This window comes from Biomphalaria glabrata, chromosome 13 (genome assembly GCF_947242115.1).
Source record: "Biomphalaria glabrata chromosome 13, xgBioGlab47.1, whole genome shotgun sequence".
Lineage (NCBI taxonomy): Eukaryota > Metazoa > Mollusca > Gastropoda > Planorbidae > Biomphalaria > Biomphalaria glabrata.
This window is the reverse complement of record NC_074723.1, coordinates 31,004,277-31,030,042: the sequence shown is the minus strand read 5'-3', so window position 1 is coordinate 31,030,042 and position 25,766 is coordinate 31,004,277. Positions and strand designations below refer to the sequence as shown.

At 34.4% G+C, this 25,766-nt stretch overlaps 2 pseudogenes; one reads left to right on the top strand and one right to left on the bottom strand.

Moving 5' to 3' along the window:
• Positions 1–3,350, bottom strand: part of LOC106080196 (angiopoietin-1-like) — a 14,604-nt pseudogene extending 11,254 nt beyond the window's left edge.
• A 7,593-nt stretch (positions 3,351–10,943) lies between these two features.
• Positions 10,944–25,253, top strand: LOC106061986 (angiopoietin-1-like; annotated as a pseudogene).
• Positions 25,254–25,766: the final 513 nt, after the last annotated feature.

Below are 25,766 nucleotides of genomic sequence, written 5' to 3'. Positions count from 1 at the left end.
TGTTGTCTGTTGTATTTATGTGTATTTTTCTGTTGTGTTGTCTTTATATGAGGAAAGAACCCTTGCAATCACAACAAATTTCCCTAAGGATCAATAAAGCAGTCTTAGTCTTAGTCTTAGTCTTATTCGACTCCACCAAGACGTGGCTAATCACTGTCAATTAACGTATACTCAAGCCATAGGGCCACATCACAGGGTTTTAAGGTGTTGCACCAACGGACAAATAGACTAAGGGATAGGTAAAGATTAAGCTAAATATTTATGAGCCATCACCAATTAACAATGTTGTGATAAAGAGTCACATTAAAAGATCTATGAAACATTTTCTTTAGCAGTATTAATCTTGCGTCCCAAATATAACAATGGACGCCAAAAACTTGAAAAAGAATAATGGAGAGTATTATATATAACTTTGATTATCAGCGACATGGAAGGCCTCAAGATTGGGGTAAGGCTGCGAAAATATTATTTAACACCTACTTTAATGAAGGTACCTACTCCCTTAAAATCTAAATCAAAATAATTTTAGGAACCTCGGCCCGGTGTCTTGTGTAGGCTTACTAAAAGGAGGTAACACTCAAACAAACCAATTAACACAAGCAAAAAAGCCAACAATTTAAACGTTGTCGACGCTGATAAACGGTGTGGAACAAGAAGTTTAATATGAAGTGAAGGGAACTGTCGAATGTCATAGTATCTAAATATCTACTTCAGAAACCAAAGCCGACCTTACTCTGAAGCTGGCAAAAGTCTTTGTTTTGTTTTCGCTACTTTTTGTGTTGTAAACAATCCTAGTCTTGGTTTGAATAGTCATGTCATCGTCTCCGAGACAAAAGTTTCCATTCTATCAAACTAATGTTCGAGTCAAATCTCTAATCGTGTCATAATAATAAGTAAAGAATTTCGGTGACCGGTCATTTCATCCCCGGTCACTTCATCCCCCGGTCATTTCATCCCCGGTCACTTCATCCCCGGTCACTTCATCCCCGGTCACTTCATCCCCTGGTCATTTCATCCCCTGGTCACTTCATCCCCCGGTCACTTCATCCCCAATTAAATATTTATATATAAATATGATTATGTAGAATGCTTTTTGACATTTTATGACTTGTTACTAATGCGTTTACAGTGTTTCCTCTTTCAGTTTGTGTTCTTAATGAGAAATGTTATATTATATTGTAAATCTGGGTGTGTACTTAGCTATAGCGCTTCTATTGGATGTGGGGGTTGTAATATCATAATATTATCCGGATCGAAGGCCAAGGTTTGGTGGAAGCAGTGGAAATCATTTGAGAGATAGAAGTGCGATTACAATAATTATGACCGTGCCGCTGATAACTTATCATCAAAGTCCAAGCTGTGGTGAAAGTACGAATATGTTTCACTTTCATTTTTAGCCTTGAAATAAGGTTTTATTTTTTTCTTATAAAGGCGGAGTTCACCCATCCTCGTGATATCATGTCTCCTGTATAAGCTTTGCTTTAATTCCTTTTAAACATTAACGTGTTACAATTTTATCATTTAAATAAAAAAATGAATACATTAAATATTGCTCATTTCATGATTTTTAAAATGACAATTTGATCAGATGATGAAAATATCAGGGGATGAAATGACCGGGGATGAAGTGACCGGGGATGAAATGACCGGGAACCAGAATTTCACTGTCCCGTCATTATCAAATAAATAAAAATATCATTCTGCGTCCGATTGCTTGATGAAGATTTAAGTTTATTATGCTTTTTTTTTCTTGAGACTCATGGGACAAAAAAAACTCATTTCACACAGAATTATTTCTGTAAGAGATAAACAATTTATAACGGCCCCTCCGAGAACAATCAGACATATAGTGAAAGACTGAGAATGTTTTCTTTCTTTTCAGCTGAGTTTTATAAACGTGAGACTAAAAGGCATACCTTCATCTGAAGAGTAGAAACACATTTTGTTATTAAAGTTAAAAAAAACAACAACAACAACAAACCGACTCTCTTTTTGGCTTTGAGATATAACATATCGCTATATTTTATTTGACAAAGAGAAAACTCTAATAGATATCAACAAGTGGGTGCATAAATCTTTTATGGAAACAAGTTTCTTTTTGTTTAATAGCACGACTTGCAATCTTCAAATGCTTGAGGTATAAAATGTGTATATAAAAATAGCAATGATATGTCCTATATATTGTTACGTGACACCAATGTTACGTTCTCCCCTATCAGGCCTTCTGTAAACACTGCTAAACACACAACACATAAACACATAAAGAACTTGACAACAAGATCTCTGGTACTTTAATAATGAGTGAATAAATAGCTAACAGCCAATACTAGACAATTGGCAATACATCAACAACGTCTAAAAATCATACACAGTACATCACCGAACTAAACTCTACTGTCTCTATCTCTTCTTTGACTCGTACTTAACACTTGAAGACTCAACCAGGACCGACTTCGTGGCAGGCTTAGTCCCGGTCTACTCGCTGTCCTGTCTTGAACTGCACTGCCTTACACACTATGTATCTTGTCCACACAGGCTTATGATCAGATGACCATAACACGGGCCCTATTCACGTGCAAAGTTCATGCCAGTACTGTCCCTTGCCCTTTGATATAGCACGCTAAACTGTATTACTGACCTGTGCCACATATGTCAACTGATCACACAAAGTTAACCCTATCGCGTCGCCAATAGGGTTACAACAATATTTTTAGAACTAATCCATATAGCTACCAACGACAAATTATAAACAGGTTATTTTTTTATGTTTTGTAATGGAAAAAATTCATTCTTTTGTATTTTATAAATATCTTGATGCATTATGTATTTTTATTTGTAACCTTTTATTTTATGGTTTAAAGAAAAATTACTTTTTAAATATGACATCATATACATTTATAAAAGTTTAATTTTTAAGAATGTAATTTATAGAAATAAAAAAGTTACATATTTTTTAAAGGTTTTGTGATCTTAAAGGCTGTTAAATCAGTTGATAAAAAAATCATCTATTCCTATTGTCTGTTTCTGTGGCCGACGATTAAGGATAATGTCCTTGAAGCCAGCCGTATGATCAACCAACCTAGCCCTAAGCAACTAAAGACAGTTACCTATTAGAGTTCTGCGGCATCTTAGAGAATATAAAATAAAAATCCCAAATTTCACCGAGATTTAAACCTGATCCCACTAAGCCGTCACGCCCCTTATACAAAAATTAAAACAAAATGAACTGACCTGAAGCTGACCAGAAAACTAAAGACGCCCACAGAGCCAGACGTAGAAAGAAGGCCATTGTGGTACTAGTGACAACAAGGGAGAGAATACTGGTTTATATAGTTAAAAGACAAGTGATAAGCTCATGTCTCAGACTGTTGGAAACTTTCTTATCAGTTCAAGTTACAACAACATCTCTAAGTCAACATAACGTCCTGGTATCTAATAGGACAAGCGTGACCAGAGAGAAATCCTTGACCAGTGTGACTTGAACAATTATCAAGAAATGTAATAGTCTGTAACGTAATGAGTTGAGATAATGAGAGAAAGAGTGAGACAAAACAAAGATGGACGCGGCCGTAAACACTGACTTGTTGTAGTCCCATCCAGTGAAATGATTACAAAGTAGGGGACAGGATGGTGGGGCATAAGGAGAACGTGCTAGGTGGTCAAAAAAAGCTGAGTAATGACAAAAAGTGGGCGTACATGTCTTTAGTTACAACTATTTAAAAGATAAATGGAAGTTCAAAGTTCATATACTTTTAAAAATTGTCTACAAATGTATTTCTGTTTTATTCTTCTACTATTCTTTATATTCTAAACGATTTAACCAAAGAAAAAACATTTATTTCTACTTTGGCTTTGTATAATATTTTGTTTTCTTTTTCAAACAATGAATAACCCATAACCTTCATAGTCACTGTGGCCTAGGTCTCTCTATACCAGGGGTTCTCTACCTGTGGGTCGCGACTTCTTGTGGGTCGATCGACCATTTACCAGGGGTCGCCTAAGACCATCGAAAATATGGATTGCTATTGCTGTGTGTGTGTGTGGAGAGGAGGGTCGAGGCAGAGTGGGGATTGTAAAAAGGGGTCGCCGAGTTTAAAAGGTTGAGAACCGCTGCTCCATATATTTACAGTCATAGACTTATTGGCCAGCATGAATATCCTAGCAGACTTTACCTTTAAAGTTTACTTATATTTGATGTTATTAACTGGTGTGAGTGAATTTGAAGTCAATTAACAACAAAAGTCTTTGATGTCTTTCTTTAGAATAATGTATGGGGTTTATAATGTTCAAGGAAGGCTACATGCTTTATATTTTGTTCGTTTAACTTATTATTTTCCATACTTTCGTTATTTCATTAAATTGAAATGATACGTAAAATGTAATAAAAAGCACTTTATGTTAAAAATATGCCTTTATAAGGGAAACAATTATATAGTTTAATATCTCTCAAATAATAGAAGAGTTGTATCCCTTTTTCTATAGACATAAAATTAACTAATTACAATAAATTAATTACTGCATGTCTGGGTAAGCAGCACCGTGCTCTCTATCGCTAAGGTCACTACCGGCTAGACGGGTGTCGGTAGTATTTTGTAATAGTTCGTGATAGATCTAGTCATGGTCTAATGACATGAAAACTCCGGATATGTAGTATGTAATTATAATATATTATAGAAGGCTATACAAAATAAATATTGAGAATGAATTAAGCTTTCTTTTTTATTTTTTTTTTTATTTTGTTTATTAGGCTAAACAAATGTATGGTTTCCTATATATGTACGGGTCATAGGCCTATATTTATATATTTTTGCTGACTTTTTTTTTTTCATTTGTAATGTTTTATGGATCTAAATAATTATTTTTTAGAAGGGCATTATAGTGGATCAAATTATTAATTTAATGTAATTACTTTAAATTAAACTAATCATAATGGGGTTCGTATATGTGCACCATATTCTTTATTTTATTTTCAAATTAAATTAAACTTAAAGTTTCCTTTTAAGTGCAGTGGTAAGATTTTGGTTAGTGAGTTTGGCCATTGGTAATACCTTGGCTAGTGAGTTTGGCCATTAGCACAATTTGATTAGTGAGTTCGGCCACTGGTAAGACTTTGGCTAGTGAGTTTGGTCATTTGTAAGATTTTGATTAGTGATTTTGGCCATTGGTAAGACTTTGGCTAGTGAGTTTGGTCATTTGTAAGATTTCGATTAGTGTGTTCGGCCACTGGTAAGACTTTGGCTAGTGAGTTTGGTCATTTGTAAGATTTTGATTAATGATTTTGGCCATTGGTAAGACTTTGGCTAGTGAGTTTGGTCATTTGTAAGATTTTGATTAGTGATTTTGGCCATTGGTAAGACTTTGGCTAGTGAGTTTGGTCATTTGTAAGATTTTGATTAGTGAGTTCGGCCACTGGTAAGACTTTGGCTAGTGAGTTTGGTCATTTGTAAGATTTTGATTAGTGAGTTCGGCCATTGGTAAGACTTTGGCTAGTGAGTTTGGTCATTTGTAAGATTTTGATTAGTGAGTTCGGCCATTGGTAAGACTTTGGCTAGTGAGTTTGGTCATTTGTAAGATTTTGATTAGTGAGTTCGGCCATTGGTAAGACTTTGGCTAGTGAGTTTGGCCATTGGTAAGGCTATAGTCGAGATTAGAAGGACTCGGCTGCATGGTAATATTCTTTTCACAATTGTTACATATTTCTTCTTCAGACGTTGACCTGTGCTGGCGTTAACCTGTAGTACTGATGCCTTGTGCAAATGTACACATGGATACCAATAAATGTCGTATACCACAGTTTATAACTCTGATGGTTAAACATGGATATAATCAAAACGTATGTAATATATGAAGCGGCTTTAGAGTAGTCTAGAGCAGCGGTTCTCAACCCTTTAAGCTCGGCGACCCTTTTTTACAATACCCCTCTCACACACACAGCAATAGAAGAATAGACTTTTTCTATGGTCTTTCGCGACCCCTGGCAAATCGTCAATCGACCCCCAAGGGGGTCGCGATCCACAGGTTGAGAACCCCTGGTCTAGAGGGTAGGTAAAACTAGCGAATAATGCAATAAATCAATCGCTACTTTCAACATGACGTACCTATGTTCATAAAATTAATAATCGATAGTATCTGCTTTGGCAGGTATTACGGCTGAGTGAAACAGATTTTATGCTTTAAAACTGATAGTCACGGGTTCGAAATTTTAAATCAAGTTTTTTTTTCGTTAGGGAAAGTATAGGCGGTTGGGTCGTGAGCTTGCCTCATGACATGAGTTTTACGTACCTTTACCTTTAGTCCGATATCAAGGACTAAAATGGTACCTACTTATTATCATATCTAGTTTTGATAGCTCAATTTATTACTATAAGATTCCATTTTTTCACGCTAAATTTTAGAATGAATGTGAGAAGACGAACTAGTCAAAAACATCGTTAAGCAGTAAATATAATTATATTTATATATTAGTGACAATAGTAATCACCATTACGCAATAGCTTAGAAACAAAGATTGAAGCAGTATTTGAATGTCAGGGATGTAGTGACAAAGGGGAGATAAATTGATGTTGACTAAGTTATCGGATATATATATATCTCATTGTAAATGCCATTAGCCCAACATTGGTAAGTAAATTCACTTGCTAAACAATAAGATATAATAAACTAATGTAAAAAAAAATGCTTATATTAAGCGTAGTTGTATCAAAATTAGTTTCGATCAGTCATGCAATTAAATTTGTAACAGATCTAGATGAAAATAAAACAAGGTTACACAGACAGTTTGTGTGGACACACGAACTCAAAATCGGTTCCCAAAGTGGTCCACCTAGAGACTTCACCAGGATTCGAACACGGACTTCTGGTTCCACGTGCCTTACCCCTCAGCCACAGCATCTCCGTATATTCATTTAGCGTACAATATTTAACATAATAAGTATAAACGTTATCCATACATTCAAACTTAATAACATTTTACTTGTAATAAAGAGAAACTAAAACAAGATTTAGTCTTCTTACAAAATTAGATAAATTGGCAACACGAAAAAAAAAAAGATAAGTGGAACTATTTTAAAGCTCGGCTCGCTCGTTACCAACTAAAGTGCCGTGGGTCGGCGCCCACTGCATGTAAACATCAACACAATGTGAAACGTGTCCTGCCCTTCGTGGGGGGAGGGGGCATGACGTAGTGAGAAAGATTCTGTAAAAATCACTACGTTCGTCGTTGGCGTGGTTCTATATCAGGAGTTCCCAACCTGTGGGTCGCGACCCCCTTAGTGGTCGATGACGATTTGCCAGGTGTCGCCTAAGACCATCAAAAATATGGATTGTTATTGTCTATTCTTCTATTGCTGTATGTGGGTGTGTGTGAGGTGGGGTCGCGGCAGAGTGGGAGATTGTAAAAAAGGGGTCGCCGTGATTAAAAGGTTGAGAACCGCTGATTCTATATGAATCTTTTTTCTATAAACAAAAAAAGCTTTATGTATCGTCTCAACATCTGCACTTTCCTTCATTAGGTTTGACAAAATTCGTTTTGATAGGAAATCGTATTACCGCACAGTCATCTTAATAGTGCCATCTGTGTAGACACTGCTAGTTTTACTGTCCCTTTTAAATATTAGAATTGGTATCATCAGCTTCAATCCTTTTTTTAAGAGTACTAAATCTGTACTGAAGATGAATATATTAAATGGTTCAAACTTATTTTGTGTATTATTATTATTTTAATTAAGCTTAACATTTAAAAGCGTACAAGAATATAAAAAAATCTTTGAAGAGAAAAATCCTAAAACCTTTATGTTTATTGCTAATGTTAATGTTATGTGTCCTGTGATACAAAAAAACAATTTGTACAATGCTTATATGAACTAACTCTGCATGTCTGTTTGGTAAAATGTGTACACGCTATTTCCGCTCCGACAACAAATCTCAGATCAAGATGAACTTTTGCACAACTATTTATTTTACCTTACAACACAACAATCGATTAAAAAAATATTTAGTTTGGCATCTAGAACAAGGGAAAGAACTTGCACGTGGTAAAAGCGGTAGTATAAGCAGAATTAGTCCCCTTTATGCATCGCTGCTCTAAATTGTAATAAACAATATTTCACTTTACACTATTCTCCAGTCATAAGTTTTTCACTAGTATAGTTGTTTGCGCAAGTGGGCCTGAGGAGATGTCAGGCTGGAAATCAGGTCGCCCCCCCCATAGTTTTCTTTTTTTGTAACGGCATTTAAAAACTATAAATACGTTCGAATTCAGCCAGGAATCTCACTTCCGCCCCCCCCCCCTTTTTCTTTTTGTTTCCCAACTAGACCTGATACGTAATAGGATCATGATGTATTCTGAAAGCTAAAAGCATGAACGAGAGGCCAAGTGAACTTGGCTTGGCTTGACTACCTAGAAGGGGGATCGAGGTTCGACACCCAACTCGGGCAGAGTTGTGTTTACTGAGCTGCCTAAAGGCAGCACGGAAAACCAACTTCTAGATACCCCTTCCCCCCACTGGTCCACAAAATGAGATTAGACCAAAAGCGCTCTGAGCATGCTATAAGCATGAAAGTAGCGCTATATAAAAGCTATAATAATAATAACTCTAAACAAAAAAAAAATAAGTAAAATATAATTAATCGCACAGATTTATTTTGTTGGTCTAGATTACTCTAGATGAATCATAAATTTAATGACATGACTGATCAAAACCTATTGATATAATTACACTTCGTATAAGCTTTTGGTTTTTAAAGTATGTAATTGTTTTTTTTTTTGTATCTTCTGTACGTTATATATAGAAATGATTTTTTTTTCTATTTTGATGCAAACTTTTTATGAATTTTTAAGTCTGATTAACTCTTTTCCGTCTACTCCTGATTGTCTATTTTTGGAAATGTCAACTAATTGTCTATTTTTGGACATGTCAACTAATTATCAAAACAACAAAAGCATAATAAATAAATAAAACGACTTTCTATTGCATGGCTATTAATACTATCATTTCGTTTTTGTTTAGTTTGTCTGTTTTTGCTAAAATGCATTCTTTTCCACTTGGATGTCACTCCATACTGGGTGTCACCCGGTGCGGCCTGCATTTCTGCACCCACTAGTGACGCCACTGCACAGTAGTGAAGATATATTGCAGGCAGCATCACATATAAGTTAACTTTAAAGGTAAAGTCTTCTAGGATATTCATGGTCATCAATAAGTCTATGACTGTAGAGAATGAATGTGTAAAGAAAAATCGTGTAGAGTGTTTGATTATTAATGTGATAAATCGTAAATATATATTGTGACCTAGGACTCAATGACTATTAAGGTTATTGGATATATATGTTGTGGTAAGGGAATATATATATATATATCTATATATATATATATATATATATCTATATATATATATATATATTATAAAAAGCCAAAGAAGAAATACATATCTTTTATTTCATGGAATCGTTGAGAATAATAAGAAGTAGAAGAATAGAGCAGAAAGAAGTGTGAAGTACGTTGTTTTTTTTATAGGATATGAACAGGGGTGGACTGGGTATCAAAATCGGCCCGGGCATTTCTATACCATCCGGCCCATAAATTGTATATTATATGATGGACATCCAGTTCTAATTCTACCTGTCCTCAAAATCATTATGTTAAATTTGATATATAGTTCGTCCATCGTGGTTCGATGATGACCACTTTGTCATCAGGGGGCTGAGGGCTTTGCACTGGGGTTTTATGCCTCCTCATGTGGCTGGTGAGACCTATGTGAGCCCGGAATGTTCGGCCATACACTGGGCAGGGTATTCCAGCTGGAGCTAGTGTCGTTTGGCTTTGCTTTTCTTTTCTGACGTTTTTCTTGTGCCAGCGTTGTTCTCTTTTCCTCAGCAACCTGTGCGCCAGTTTTCACAGCGCGACGCCATGATGCTCTGCCATGTGCCTCTGTCTCCCAGGTGCCCGTGTCTATGCTGAACGCCTTCAGAGAAGCTTTGAGGGTGTCCCTGAAGCGCTTTCTTTGACCACCTTGCTAGCGCTTTCCCTCGCTTAGTTGGCCATACAAGAGTCGTTTAGGGATGCGGTGGTCTTCCATTCTGAAGACGTAAATTTGATAATATATAGATAGCTGTACACATGTTTACAGTGAACACTATGCCCTTATAAGGAATAAGGACTTTAGGTTGTTTTTTAATCGCAAAGTGTATAGGCCCTAAAAAGGCGAAGCTCTGCATATGTAGGCTATTTCATTATTTCGGAAAATATGTTAGATTAAATAAGTAGGCCTTCTCTATAAAAGACCCTTTCCCTCTGAAAAAGATATAGGCCTACTATAAAAATTTAACAATTTAATAGTGGCATCTATGCGGCCCTTATCTTATAAAATACAGACGTGATTTAAAAAAAGAATATGCTTACTGTGGTCCTACTGGCCCATTAGAATACCGGCCCACCGGGCATTAGCCCAAATGCCCATGTAGACAGTCCGCCCGTGGATATGAACTTTCATTCTAACTCTTAAATATATTAAACTATAGACATGTACGCCCATTTTTATTTTTTGTTACCAGCTTAGGTTTTTGTGTTTTATTTTTTGCAAACTTGCATGTTCTCCATTTGTCACCATCCTGTCACCGACTTTGTAATCATTTCACTGGATGGGCCTATAACGTGTCAGTGTTAACGACCGCGTCCCTTATTATTTCGTCTCACTCTTTCTCATTATCTCAACTCATTACGTTACAGACTATAACATTTCTTAATAGTTGTTCAAGTCACACTGGTCAAGGATTTCTCCCTGGTCACGCTTGTCCTATTAACTACCAAGACGTTATGTTTACTTAGAGATGTTGTTGTAACTTGAACTGATAAGAAAGTTTCTTGCAGTCTCAAGACATGAGATTATCACAGGTCTTTTAACTATATAAACCAGTATTCCCTCCCTTGTTGTCACTAGTACCACAATGGCCTTCTTTCTACGTCTGGCTCTGTGGGCGTCTTTAGCTTTCTGGTCAGCATCAGGTCAGTTCGTTTAGTTCTTGACTTTTGTGAGCGTCTTTAGTTTTCTTGTCAGCTTCAGGTCAGTTTATTTAGTTCTTGACTTTTGTGAGCGTCTTTAGTTTTCTTGTCAGCTACAGGTCAGTTTATTTAGTTCTTGACTTTTGTGAGCGTCTTTAGCTTTCTTGTCAGCTTCAGGTCAGTCTATTTAGTTCTTGACTTTTGTGGGCGTCTTTAGTTGTTGTTTTTTCAGCTTCAGGTCAGTTCATTTAGTTCTTCACTTTTGTGTAAGGGGGTTTGGTGGCTTAGTGGTAAAGGACTTTGCTTTTGAACCAAGCGGGATTGGGTTTAAATCTCGAAAAAAGTTGGACATTTGAATTTTGTTTTGTTTTCCGAACAACTCTAATGGGTTATTGACTTAAGTCGGTGAAAGTATCGAGATTGACAGACCTGAACGAAATAATAGAAACATAGGCCAGATGGGTCAAGCTGATGAGTAGCAAATGTGGTTTGACTTAGAAAAGTCAATGTGATAAAACATGGGGGAGTGGTGGGAAACAAAAGTCCGGATACACGCTTCCCACTTTTTGAGGCGCTTAGTATAAAACAAAAAAGTCTGCGTAGTTTGCTGGGTCGATTGCTTTAGCTCAGCGGACGGACGATGCGATGAGAGCAGCGTTGTCTCACTCCAACTTTCGTTTTAAAACTGGCTTCAGTGTTGTTGTTGAATTACACCGCACAAGCAGTGGCGTCAATAGGGAGGGTGCAATGTCGTTTCCGTGAAAGGCATTAACATCAAGTTTAATATTAAAATGCTAATTAAAAGAAGACTTGTGTGCGCGCCCTCACCAACGCGAGTTGAAAGTCTACTATATTCTTACTATAGAACTAAATTCTCATTAGAGACGTAGACTACCATTCGTTTCATTTACTGTTTTGGCTTAAAATGAACAGACCTATTATAAGACGTCATGATGAGTTTACAAAGACCACGCCCATTACAAATACGCATGCTCTACCACCCCAAATGTCTCTCACACTCAGTATCGACTTATCCCACCTCGTCTTAATTTAATTTTTAATTAACTTGTAAATTATTTTACATGAGAAATACTTCGTTGTTGACGCCAGTGAATAAATTTCTAAAGTTATAAAATGCAAGTAGATACTAAACTTTTCTTTTCCCCAAATAAAACATTTCATTCACTTATTTGTTTTACAACTAGCTGCTCAGCTTCATTTATAAAATACAGAGACTTTTATTAAAAGAATATCAGAAAATTTAGCCTTGCATTTCGAAGCTCAGAATGCAAGACATAGCGCTTGCCGCACGCCGCTATATTAGCTATAAGTGCTCTAGCCGGTATACAATGAATGAAGGAAAGTGATTAGCTCCCTTTTTAATAATTCAACATAAAGAACAAACTCACAATAGTTTTCATTCAGACATTTTGTTGGGTGGGGGCGGTAGAATTTTTACCTGAACTGCATGGGATGACACGAATCCTAGTGACTCCACAGCGCACTAGTGGCCTGTCTAGAGATTCGCAATTTATTTTTTGTGTTTCAATTTATATTTGTATTTTTGTGTTTTTACGTAGATAGCCCTGTGAAAAGCTTTTTTTTTTTTTTAAATCAATTTAAATCTGGAAAAAAGATTAAGTTGGGCTTGAATGTAATTCTTGCCAAGTATCCTGAGATTTAGAATTTGTTCTGCATTATATATTTTTGTAATAAAAATAAAAGAAAGTTCCCCTTTCAGACCTAGTGGTCTTTAAGGCAGATGATATACAGGTTATCTGTTTATGTGGTTAACCTTTTTTTTTTTTTTGATATCCAACATAGGTGGAGTGACCTTAAAGATGTCGTACTCTATTAAAGAGATCAAAGAGATATCACATTCTCTTTCTCTATTATTAAGTGATTATCCATGGACATTATAAAACGCTTTTGTTTAAGTCTACGAAACGTATGTTTTTGGAATTCCATACTTTGTTCTGTAATGTTTACTAGCACAAAGATTTGCTCAGTCAAGCATATCATTGAATGCTTATAGCTTGTATATTAATTGTCTACATTGTTGAATTATAACCAGCTTTATAGTTATAATGTCTTTTGTTTGGTGTAATGCACAAATTGTAAGACAAATTTCCTTACGGATAATAAAGATTATTATTATTATTATTATTATTAACACACATCTTGTTTATTGTATAACTTATGTTATTGAAATATGAACTTTTTAAAGACAAATATTCATTTATGAGATGAAATAGGTCTCTATCAGATGTATGTCCTTAAAAATTAAAAAAATAACTATACAAATAAATACTCGTTTTTTTGACATATCTTGTTCTTGTCTTCTTCTTCTTCGTTCTCATTGTTATGTTGGAGCGTTCAGATGACTAGACCAATACATGAGATGAACTGCGCAGTGGTTTCCAAATCAGGGAGCTCTCCATATAGTTTTCTTTCTGTTGGGGTGATTTGGGGCCAATGTTTTTTCGTGCCTCTTGGTAAAGAGAGCAGTTTTGGAGGACGTGGTCGGCATTCTCTGGTGATACTCCACACGGGCAGATTTCACTGGTTCCAATTTTGAGCTTCCGGTAGATGTGTCTTGTTCAAAATTTGTTAATAGAGTAATTAGATATACAATAAATGCGTAAATCTACGCAAGTAAATATAAACAATCATGAAAAAAGGAAAAAAAGGAAATTTAAACTTAGATAACGGCAAATGGCAATATGCACATTATTAGTCATTCTAGATTAAAAATGAGGGCAAGTCAGTTTGTAAGAAGCATTAATTTTAAGACGTTTTTATGTAAAAGAACATTGAATTTGTAATAGAAATACTTATCCAATTATTTAATGTTTAACTGTATTTGTTTTTCACTTTGGTGATTTTAACTACACCTACCTAGAAACTTTTTTTTTTCAAATAATATTTTACTATTTTTCAGAACTTGTTATTGATGTCCAGCCAAACGTCATTTTACCAGAGATAACGCCCCAACTTGTGATCAACTGTTCTATAACAAACAACCAAGCTCAACATCTTGATGTTATCAAATCGTTAACTCTTTCTCGTTATAATGAAACAATAACAAAATATGAAGATCTTTTTGCATTAAACTCTTCGACACTTGATCTAAAACAACTATTAGAACTAAAATATTCACAAATCAGTTTTGGAAATATGTATATAACTTTAACTCTGCATAATCCGACTCAGTTTGATGCGAAAGTCTATAGATGTCATGTCACTGGAGACACTGCAGAAGGGAGAAATATTTCTTTGTATGCAAAGAAGACAGTAGAATATGAAACAAATTTGACCGCTTTAATTGAAGAGCTACGACGTTATAGGAAAAATGAGAACTTTCAATGTTGTTTGAAGAAAGATGAGCACTCTGAAGTCAACCAAAGTAAGTTACAACAAATATAAAATAACATATATTGGTAAGTGATTACAGAGCTTTTATAGGCTTTATTCTCCCCCAATATTGTGGGCAGTTTTTAAAAAGGTTTTTGGTCTGGGTGTCACGTATTCCAACTCTTTAATATAGTTTGCTTTTTTATTGTTACGGCATTGTTGTTGAGAGTAAAGAATTTGGTTCCAAATCTTGAAATCCTTTGTTTGAATAACCGTTAAACACTAGGACTTCATAATTTGTAAGAAGCTCTCGAGTCCACTAAACTCTGATGGATACATGAAAACATTGATGGTGTGTAGGCTGTTGGACCTTTTGCTGGCCACATAAAAACTTATTTTTTTAAAAGATCTAAAATAACTGTATCTCTTTGCGCCTTATTAAAAATAAAAATATCGTTTACAAAAATTGATTTCCATAAATTTCTTTATATTTAAAAGACAATCAAAATGTTGTTCAAATATATTCTAAAAATTAAACATTAAGACTTTAAATTTTAAGTCCTAGAAAAAAACAAAATATTGCAATGCTAGAAATTGTATACTATATACTATATAAGAGCAGTATATCTCTGTTAGATACTGAAATTTAATTCTTGATTATTAGTAAAAAAAAAATAGTACAACATTAAATATGAAATTTTGAATGTTCCACCATCTTCTGTACAAAAAAACATTTAAAAAGAAATTTAAAAGCACCATATCATGTCAAGCTGCAATACAACTCTACCTACATTGGCGGATATAAAACAATATAAATAAATCTAACTGTAATCAAGTCTAAGGAACACACAAAAAAATGGGAAATTTTGAAGTATTTTGCGTGTAAAACGTGTAGTGTGGTAGATTTATCTTGTTGCCACCGCTAGCTAACTTTTTGTAGTGATAGAAAGTGAGAAACTGTAATGGCTCAGGGTGATCTGAAAATATCTCGTAGGTGGTTAGGCCCTAGGATGTAGTGCTGTCATGGCCTTTCTGCGTGAAATGACGCCCTTCTGCCAATAAACCAAACCACTAGCTACAAGAAAATATCCGCTCTACCTTTTGTTTGTCTCTGTAAGGTTAGGGCTTAGTAGTAAACTCCAACAGAAAATCTGTTTTTGGAGCTCTGTAGTCGGGGGGAGAAGTGGTAAGACTACTGCTCCCTGTCAAACTCCTGCAGCTACCTGACCCAAAATTGCGATGGTTTTTCATTCCTTTGCATTCAGTTGTAAAGCAATAGAAGTGGGTGATGACGTTTTTCAATCTCAACACTCGCAAATTTTCCACCCAGGCTTTTCCTTAGCCATGGAGACTTGACTCCATCACTTACAGTAATGTCTCTGACAATAGGAAAAGTGTTGGTTACTGGTAATAAGTTACAAGCTGATTACGTAAGCCCTAAACACCAGAGATCGCTCTGAACGGTTGGAGGGAATCACTGGATAGTTACTGTCTGATTTAAGATGAGCATTAAGTCTTTAAATTATGTATTAGGAAAAATAATTTATACTTCATAAAACTCAGAGGGCAGAAAGAATTAGTTATGACTCCTTGGCATGTTGAGGCTTAAATATATGTTAATTTATTCTTTGAATTTCATTGAACTCTGTCAATTATAATACTGCGCTCTTCCTAAATACCTAACACTTAATAATAATATTACTTTTAATTATAAAGCGCTGTTAACAAACAAAATGTAGGCTCAAGGCACTGTAATAACATTACAAAAACAAACAAAAGAACTAAAATGACAAACTAATCTAAAAAAACAGTATTAAACTGGTAGGTCTTAACTCTTTCTCTCCGTAATTATTTACAACATTCTGGTAGAATCAACCTTGGTATCGTCAGTTAGGGAGAAAAAGTTAATGTTCTTCTTGACAGTTATCAAAGGAGACTACAAAATTTTCATTGTTGCCTAAAAAAGGAAAAGAGAGGGGTGCAAACATATTATATTATTTGTTGGGTTCCCTGTAAAACTTTGAGAAACGCTGCTTACTTGCTACAAAAATATTTGTAAACACGCCAACGTTAATGCGAAGGTTAAACTTGTTTCTGATTCACTAGATCAGGGATTCTCGAAGAAATCTTTGCAATATTACAACGAACGTGATCTCCTGATATCATGACTACTTCTGAATTTAGACTTAATATTAAATCAGCTGGTTGTAAACAGAAGAAGAAGGCGCAAAACATCCCAGACAGAACGGGGTGTGACTGCAAACAATGATTCAGAAATGTGTTACTAACACAGAGAACTGATTTTTAGCTTCATCGCTATTAATGAGCTCAATTAACTCTTTCTGCGAAGTCTCTGGAACATCTTCAACTTTGTGAATGGATTTTCGACCTATTCCAACGAGATGTCAGGTGTATGCTTATATTCGTTAACAAAAATGATCAATGAATTCCGTCTGTCAGAATCAATGTCATTTTTCTCATAGAAAGAAAATCGGGTTGACAACATGCAAGTTTTATTTTTGTCCTATTTTATTTCCCAAAATTGTGTTGGAGGAAAACAATCTGCTTAATTCTTCAACATAAAATATTGTTTAATCACGCTATAGCGTTTTATAGTAATTTTAACTAATTGTGAGTATAATAGAACGAAATCGGACAAGCTTTCACCTAAAATATATGAAAGACTCTGCCTATTGTTAGCTATCCCCATACGCCAGACTTATTTTTTCATTCTCAGAAAGGGGAAAAAAGTGCAACAATAATTGTTCACGGAAGGTGAAAACTGGAACCAGTGAATTTACCTGGTGGAGTGTCGCTAAAGAATGCCGATCATATCCTTCAAAACTGCATACTTTATTGAGAGGCCCTAACAAGACAATGTACCCAAAACACACCTGTAGAAGAAAAATTATATGAGCAGTTCACGTCAGATATTAAGCTATTCTTCTGAACCCTTCAACATTAGAAATAAGAAGGCAGAAGATTAAGAAGAAGAAAACAGGTGTGACTATTTATACTGCAACAATTAAAATCTCATCTGCAACATCTAGTTTGATCGACACGTATATGTATAAAGAAGGAAGTAACTACCCATAAAAACGATGACAGCAATGATGTTTCACTCACTAGCGCCCTCTCTACCAAGTAAGTTCCATTTTCAGACATTGCGGTCTATAGGACAGGTGATGTAAAGAGTCACCTGTTTCTATGGCCTACGGTTAACTAGGGTGTCATACTAGCAAAATGACCTACCGCCTTTACTTTTACCATCCAACTCATATCATGTACCCATTAGAGCTGGGTGGACTCAGAGGCGCACAAAGATCCCGGCATTAAAAATCGCAGTCTTCATGTCACACCATTATTTGGGCATTGGTGACATTGGTTGGTTGAGGACCACAAGATATGTGAGTTTATGGAGAATATGATGTTTCACTTGGAATAGGGGAGTCAACAATGCAATGATGAGAAATTAGTCACATGATTAGAAGGAGCAGACTACATGGTAAAGTAGTAGACTCTAGAGAAGTGGTAGAAGACAGACGTGTCTTGTATTTAAGATGAAAGTATTGTTAAATATGTACTTGGGGAATTCACTTGGACTATATATTATTATGTGAAATATACTGTGCTATTTCTTTGGAATATTATTTGTGCTTAATAAAAACCATGTCTGCTATGCTTGAGTCTGTTGGTAAAATCTACATGTTGTGGTCTAATATCTCATAGATCTAGAGGTGGACATACGCAACAACAAGCCTCATGTGTGTACAAAGATATTTAATTAACAAAAAAAAGAACATCATAACAATACCAGAAGTGGTACCAGCATCGCACAAGAACAACGCTCATGCAAATATACAAAAACCTGACACTTAACCAAGACTCGAATTAGGAACCTTCCTTTCGGAAGTCAATGGCTTTATCGCTCAGCCACCGCACCTCAAACGCGATCTTTATTCTCTGGTCCGTGTTCTAAATACTTTTAATTTTACAACTTGTACATTTTTTAAATTGATGCTTAACAATAGTTCCGTAATTCGTTTAATACTAGTTGAACTAGGACAATGTAACTTTGTTGTGTATGCACACACATAAATGTGTATCCTCGATATACACATACCGACATATGTTTTTTTTTACAACAAATTAGAAACGACAAAAACTAAAAACAAAAAACACTTTCGATAATGAAGAGACGAAAACTCTAAATTTCAAATTGTCTTAGGCGACCTTGGCAAATGGTCATTCAACACCCAAAATGGTAGCGACACACATGTTGAAAACCCATGTTCTAGGTATTAGTGATGTCGTATAAATAGAAAATTGTCTTTTAGACTTAGATTTCGTAAGTTTATTATAATATACATTAGTATGAGATTTTAAGAAATCGTAAACTTATAATTAAACAACCCTAAATAATTAATTTTTGGCACATTATATCATCTATTTATTGAAACGTTTAAAACTCTCTCTAATTTTGTTTCAAGGGTCAAGAGTTTCTTTTTATGGAAGCTTAGGAATTATTAGAGCCCTTATTGAGCCACTCACATTAAAATGTGTATACAAGGTAAAGTTCTTTGTATTTTTAAGCTTAATCTTGATCCGAAGATATTTAATTTTAAAGTTAAGTTACAGAAAAACAGGTAGTTTGAAGTAAATTTTAATTAACTTCAATTGTTCAAGATATTACATATTCGTGTATTTGTAATGAATAGTTTATTACTTTAGGTATTATTGTTACTTTACATTTAGTCTTCTGTCTTTTAGTGACGTTAAGTTTAAATCTATTCATTAGCTCTAGTAAAAAGCAACTATATGTGTTACCTCACTGCTATTTTTTTTTTGCAATAGTTATATAATCCTTGTGTGTGAATGGTTCTAAACAGATGTTTAGAATTTGTCTAAGATTAATATAATTTAAAGATTTACATACTTGACATAAATGATGACATTTATTTCAATAAAAGTCATTGCTTTTATTAATTTATTTGCATTTAAGATTATAATACTTTCTAGGAAAACATTTTTTTAATTAAATAAATCGTTGTATATATATATTTTTCGCTATAGTTTGTAGATCATGATCCCAAAGAACCCTCCACAATATAGTATATGTTCATACTTCATGGTAATGTAATTTTTGTTATTTATTTGTAGTGATAGTAGATCTTAAGTTACATAGAACTCACTTACGGTAATTATAAAAATAACGGTACTAGCACATTTTTTTGTGTTCTACTCAAACTTTAATACCCTATTTAAACATAGTTGAATTCTTCGTTCATGTACACATAGTATACACAATTTTATATCATCATTGCCGCAGGATCTTTCATGATAAATCGTATTGTACTGTACAAAGGCTTATTTTATATTAAGGTTGACCAGGGCCGGTATTAGGCCACTGCAACCTATGCTTACGCAATGGGCCCCGCACTTTCATAGGCCCCGCGCTAATTCTAGATATAAATTATTAAAATAAACCATTTGAACTTATTATTAAAGGGTTTCTGCAATTCTCATGAAATTGTAAAAAATACGAAAAAGTCATGAAAATCTACTGAAATTGTTAAAATCTTCTGAAAACTGGTGCAAATCTCCTTAAAAACAGACACAATTGTCATTTCTTGGGCATTCAATTTGGTAAACGCCAATCTTATTAGCAATTAAAAAAAAACATCATTGTCAGCTTTAATAAAAATGTAATAATAATGCGAATTTTAACCAAAACAAGAAGTTAAAATTATTAATTTACTTTAATAGTCACTGGCATACAAAAATAGTTCTAAATCATAGACTATATATTACATAGTCAATGTTCTAAATCTTTAAAAGAAACAACAAAAGCGATATTATGCTAGTCGATAGTAAATCTAAAAGACAGATCTGAATGTTTATCTGCTTTTTGTTAAAAAACGACAATCTTATGTATATGGCTCATAAAGCTAATTTGACAGTGGTTTCGTACTTAGTGAAGTATGAATAAAATTCAAAATATAAAATCTTAATTTTCACTTATAATCCTTATCACAACCCAGAATAGGCCCCGCGCTATCCGTTTCGCATAGGGCCCCGCAATCTCCAGGACCGGCCCTGAGGTTGACAGATAAAACCTTTTCAGTTTAGCCTTAAACTACCAAGCAGTTTGTAAAAGTACGTCATAATGTTATCTAGTACCAAAGACTTGCGTAAACATCAAAAAGGGATTATTAAATCAACCACAACTTTGGATCAGGCTTAGTATAGAGATTACTGTTAGGACAGTATCTTCTGAATTGAAAAAAAAATATATATAATATTAAAGTCAAATAAATATATTTAATTCTAATATGTTTTAAAACATAAAAGTAACCTTTATATATAAACTTTTTTTATAATTTATTGAACACTTGTACATGGCTATGTCCGATGATTTTCAAGATACACATTATTTCTTGTTACCTTTTTAACATCAATGCTAAAATATTTATTTTATTTTACAGAGTCCAAAGGTCTAATAGCGTATATATATAAAGATCAACCTGTCGTAACAGTTATCCAAGGAGTTTCTGCTAAACATGTTAAAGGTCAGATCTATGACAACAACTTCAATGATTCCTATCTTCACGTCACGTGGACCAACCTAACATTTTCCGACTCAGGAAAATATTTTTGTGAAGCTCATGTTCAATATTTAGAAGGAAAATCTGAGAAGTTTACTGAAATGCTGACCATTACAGTTCAAAGTCCAACATTTAATGACTTGGTGAATGTAATACAGAAATTAATAGCACAAGTTGAAGAAGACAAGGAAAGTATTCAACTTAACAAACAAAATATAGAAAACTTCAAGGAAGATGTGAATACACATCATCAAGATTTTAAGACAATTAGAAAAGAAATACAATTAAATAAAGAAAATATTACAAGCATAAAAGAAGACATGGATATAAAAATACAAACAATGACCATCATGAGAGTAGGTCTGGAAAGAAATATTACAAGCCTTACAGAAATCGTCAATACAAATGCACAAACTATCAAAAACATGCTATTAAATATTGATACAAATATTACAAGCATAAAAGAAGACATAGATACTATACAACAAGATATTACCAACATAAGAATAGATACAGATATCGATATTGCAATGCTTAAAAAAGACCTGGATACTTGTGTAGAAAATATAAAAATCTTGAGAGTAGAAACAGATGAGAATATTAATAAGCTTAAAGAAGATTTGGATACAAACAAACAATTACAAAAAAATTTGCAAAAGAATCTCAGGATGGAAATGGCAAATATTTCAACGGATCTATCAGAGCTGAAGAACAAAATGGATGAAGGTAGAGTATTCACTTTTATAGTTCCAACTTGATATCATTTGTATATTTTATAATAGGAAGCTAAGTCGAGAGACTAATTACGCTTAAACATGACTTGTCTTGGCTACCTATGAAGGGGGCTCGAGGTGCGACACCCAACTCGAGGCGAGCAGAGTTGTGTTTTCTGAGCGCTTAAAGGAAGCACGGAAAACCATCTACCAGATACCCCCTCCCCCACCCACTGGTCAACAAATGAGATTCAAACATAGCACTCAGAGAATGCTCTAAGCATTAAAGTATAGCTATATAAAAGTTCTAATTTATCTATTTATAATTGAAAATCAAACAAAAACAATTTAAAAATGGTTGATGACAAAGTTTAACGACAAAAGTTTATTTCATTCTTCTTGAATTTACAATTTTAACGCAGAGAAATATTAGAACTAAAAGATTACTGAAATCGCACCTAGCACAAAATCCTTATCTATAATCTTTCTGTCCAACTACAAATTGCTGCTTAGATTTAAATTGATTGTTTATTTCATATGTTAAGAAAACTTTTAAGTAACTCTTATAGACATGGTTTGATCTAAAACTACAATTGTTAGTATCAAAAAACGTGTTAAATTTAAACAAAAAAAAAGGTTTTCAAAGTTGGCAAGCAAAAAGCACAATCTCTATACTACAATATAGTTTGTTTGGTTGTAAAGTTTAAGTTTATATAACTGTTAAGCATTGTCTTATTTTACGATGGTGCTTTAAAATGTTGTGCGAACCCACAGAAGATCAATGGACCTCATTCACCAATCGTAAACAAACAACATTTAGCCACGTGGCGCTCTATATCTTCTTTATAATTTACGATCTCATGTTTAATTCATGATGGTTGTCACGTGACAGTTTTTTTCCATTGTTTTATCAATAAGATCACGTGACTAAATGTTGTTTGTTTACGATTGGTGAATGAGGTCCATTGAAAATGTTCACGTCTTTATTCGTGATTAATTAAATCAAGATTTATATTTCATTACAAAATCAAGAAAAAAAAAGAGGGGGCGATTGCATGTAAGCAATGTTTGAAATATCTCTTTATTGCACGTTAGCGAATTAGAGCCTACCCTTAAGTCGTTGATTTATATCGGTCTAAAGGTTGTGTTGTAGACAACGTATCTAGCTTTAACCACAAAACTAAATTAGCAAACGACATAATAGCGCCGATAAAATTGCTCAAATTTATTAAGCTAAAAAGCAATTCACAAAATAGTGTCGACTGAATGAATAAAAATACCTAGTTCTTCTTCTTCTTCTTCTTAAGCTGTTAGGTAGAGTTGATCTTTCAGCTCTTGGAACTCTAGGCCAGCAAAAGTGAACAAGAGCTCCCTCTCACCGGCCTGTGTGAATACAGTGTACACTGTTTTTTCTGGCGGGTGGGTCAGACTCGCGGCAAGAGGCCGCGTATAGATCTACTAAGATCCCCGCCATTTTTCTTTTCTATACCAGGCTAACCGTGCGGGACAAGCCATTTATTATGTAACGGCCCCTTGGGGAATAGCGCCTGAATTGTCACAAGGTTGTGGGAGCTTTTTTACAACTTCGCGCAGTGCAATGAGGATGCTCTCGCTCACCCTTAGGCACCCCCACGGGAGTCTTGTTTTGCTACCCTTTAGCCTAATCGTTTCCATCCGGGCGCCACTATGAGGCAGGGTAGCATGCCGGGATACCTAGTTCAAATATGTATTAAAATGTATTAAAATGGCATTACAAGTCTTAATTTAAAATAAAAATACAGTGATTATCATAGTTTCAAAATGGTCTAAGTGAGTGGCCTGTGAGTGAGTTGTTTGCTGTTAAGTGCTTGCAGAGTGGATTGGGAGTCTGTAAAGACAACAATATCTGATGATGATTGCTCTCATATAATTTGTTTTCCACTGTCTGTAGTGCTATGGTAATTGTCTCAATTTCGGCTTGGAAGTTTGAGCAGTAATCGCCACAGGGTGCACTTATTTCAAAATTAAATATAAATATCACACCACAGTGGATATCTGGACACATTGACATCAAAGAAATGACTATGTCAAACAAATTGACAGTATTAACTTCCTACCCCGCAAAGAATAATCTACAATTTTCAAACAAAGAGCATGACACACACTTCTATTAAATTACCATCTGAACAAAATAAACTCCACACAACTCCCCCTTTGCAGACATTGCGCCCACCCTTATGAAACCGTAAACCATATCCTCTTTGAATACCCCTTCCTAATCCACCTTAGGCAGACCCTACTACCACTTAGCCCAACATAACCAACATCCTCTACGGCAGTGCTGAACAACTGAAGAAAAAAGCACACTTTTTTTCCTTGGCACCGTCTGTAAAAGAGCCCACATCTCAGCAGCAATAAAGCTGGCTAGAAGTGAAGCAGAATATCGCTGAGAAAAGAATTACTATCTTGTTGGTCACAATGGAAAAACTAGTTTGACAGTTATAATTTTTTAAAGTAAAAATAAAAAATTGTAAATTTGGCTTGAAAAGTTTGACTTAAATAGTTTGCATTCCCGTGTGTCTTCAACAAAAAAAAAAAACGGTGTTAGTAAAAGCATTTATAGGGGAGTTAACACAAGTGTTATATAGATACCCTGAAGTGCTCCTTCATGGATTGTAGCTTTATATATATATAAATGATATTTTGACTAAACGGGTAAATATAATTTACATTTATTTTTACTATTTTCTTTCCACCAAACAGTTAAAAAAAATATTTTTATTACGTCATGTCTTGACGTGCAAAGTTTTGAATCTCGTGCCATTGTGATGCTGTCATCGGGGTTAAAGGTCATGTGTGACACCAAGACAGACGGTGGTGGGTGGATCATCTTTCAGAGAAGAATCAACGGAAAAGTAGATTTCTATAGAGGCTGGAAGGAGTATCGTGACGGCTTTGGAGATTACAAAATTGGTGAATTTTATCTGGGAAATGAAAACATTTTTAAATTAACTTCTACTGGACAATATGATTTAAGAATAGATATACAATTTTCCAAGAGTCCATACTTTGCGCAGTATGAAAACTTTAAAGTTTTGAGTGAGACTGAGAAATATAAACTACATATCGGGAACTACTCAGGGAATGCTCGTGATAGTTTATCATATAATAACAACATGTTCTTTAGTACCTATGATAGAGATAATGACAAGAGCAGTTTAAACTGTGCACAACACTATTCAGGTGATTGGTGGTACAATGCTTGTCATTCTTACACTCTTAACGGGAAATGGGGAGGTAGATCAGGGGGCAAAGGATTGAACTGGTCGGGTCTAACTGATTATGACACCAGTGTTACCTTTAGCGAGATGAAACTGAGAAAAAGAAAGTAAAACTCACATTTTGATGAATGTCAAAGTTTTGATACCTGAGGGTAAAAGCTAAGCAACAACAAACACATTCTTCTTAAATAATAAAATTGTTTCCACTGAAAACTGTTTCAACTGTTTTAAATGTGTCTAGAAAGAGCAAAAATGTGTCAAAATATTCATATTTTTATATAGTTTCTTGAGAAAGCTTGAAGAATATTTTCTAAAATGTATTTCCCTATTTTTATTTTTAAATATTATTTTTTTTTATGTTAATAATTTAAACAATATAGTTTCTTTTAATAAAGCTTGAATCAACATATTCTGTCTGTCTGTCCGCTAAAATGCTTGTACACATTTCTCACCTACATTCAAAATAAGATCAAGTTTAAATTTGCACTTTTATTTCTTGTATCAAATAAAACAAAAAATCAATAAAAAAAATGCCAAATATTAATTATCTATTGATGTTAATTGTTTTTATCGAACAAGCGAGAGAAATAGTATTAGAAAGATCTGAGTGCATTAAATGTATTAGTCCCCTTTATACTTTGTAAGGAGTATTAGGTCAATGTTGAAAACTAACAATATATAACTATTTAACATTTATTTTTATAAGCACTTCAATTGTACAGGCGCTACTGTATTACTGTGCTTTTCAAAGTAGGGTAGAATACCCACAGGGGAACGGGAAGAGTTTGAATGGGGTACGCATTGCACATAGCCAACTACCCTTTTAAAAATACC